The sequence below is a fragment of the Passer montanus genome, unplaced genomic scaffold (genome assembly GCF_014805655.1).
Source record: "Passer montanus isolate IOZ18808 unplaced genomic scaffold, ASM1480565v1 scaffold19, whole genome shotgun sequence".
Classification (NCBI taxonomy): domain Eukaryota; kingdom Metazoa; phylum Chordata; class Aves; order Passeriformes; family Passeridae; genus Passer; species Passer montanus.
Window position 1 is genome coordinate 2,362,194 of NW_024366480.1, and position 1,327 is coordinate 2,363,520.

The window sequence follows — 1,327 nt, forward strand, 5'->3', positions numbered from 1 at the left end:
CGGGGCGGGACACCCGTGCTCGGGGCTCGGGGGTCCCGCTGATCCCTGCCCGCTGCGTTCTCCACGCGGGAAGCGGCCGCGGGGGCCGCAGAGGGATGCCGCGCGCCTTGCTGCCACCTCTCGGGTACCGCTTCTCATCGACCCAGCGGGGCTGTCATCTGTTCAGGTGCCTCACAGGTTCTCCGGGGTTGAGTGTGGGCAGATTCGTGTGATGCTAATGATTTTACTTGAGGCTCTTTGTATTCCCCTGGCTATGTGCCCGAAAACTGGCACAAAGCAGGGGTCTTATAACAAGGAGAATTTTGATGACAAGTGAGCATCTCACCTTAGGATGTGCCAGGGCTCATCTAGCTAGCAGCCTTGAGGCAGACACCCATTAGAGAAGGAAGGAAAAGCATAGGAAGAGCCAGAGACTATTCTTCTTGTCTCAAAATCTGCAAATCAGCCACCAAGAGGGGACCAGCCCAAGTGAAGCACAGTGCCAGGCTGGGGCCTTTCAAAAAGCAGCTCTGGGCACTGCTGGACAGTCAGCACTGTCAAGATAATCAGGGTAGCCTGGAGAAGGCAGGACACACATTTGCCTTGTCCTGGTCATGCAAAAGACAACAGTGGAGCAGAAGTACAAGGATTCAGAAATTCACCTACCCCTTTTCATTTGGCTTTTCCGAGGTGCATCCTTCAGCATGAAACTGGTGTCAGTTCCCCAATGGTTTCATCCAATCACCTGTCTGGGGTTCACAGCCATCACAAAGCACAATAACATGCTTGCATTAACTCTACCTGTCCTGACCACTACTTTCTTCTCCTTCACCTTCTCATCCTCCTGCCTGGACCACGACACTGCTGCTGCAGGCAGCCACAAACCACCCTCTTCCACTTCCCCATGTGGCTTTCCTCTGCCCTGTGCTGAGCTGTCGTTGTGCCACTCCGTGTGTCCACTCGGAAGCTCCCGGCTCACTTTCTGTTTATCCTTTGACAAATCACACAGTCTCTCATTACCATTTTAGCAATTTTGAATATTCCAGTACATACATTTGTTTGCATGAAATAGTCCCAAAGTGCAGTGGACGGCGGGGGACGCTCTCCCGTTCCTCAGAGGTCGGGAGGGTGGCTAAGACTTTTGGCCTTACTTGGGTGAGACATTGCAACAGTGGTGGAAGAAAGGAGTCAGCTTGGTCGGGGGCTAAGTCCAGGGTTATTGAGGAGAGCTACAGTGCAACACATGATCAGGGGGATGAGGCAGACCCTGACAGAGCATATGAAGCAGGCTTCTAGCCTGGCACATCCCAGTTTGCCTGTAGGGTGCTTGGTCCCACTGTGTTCCCCA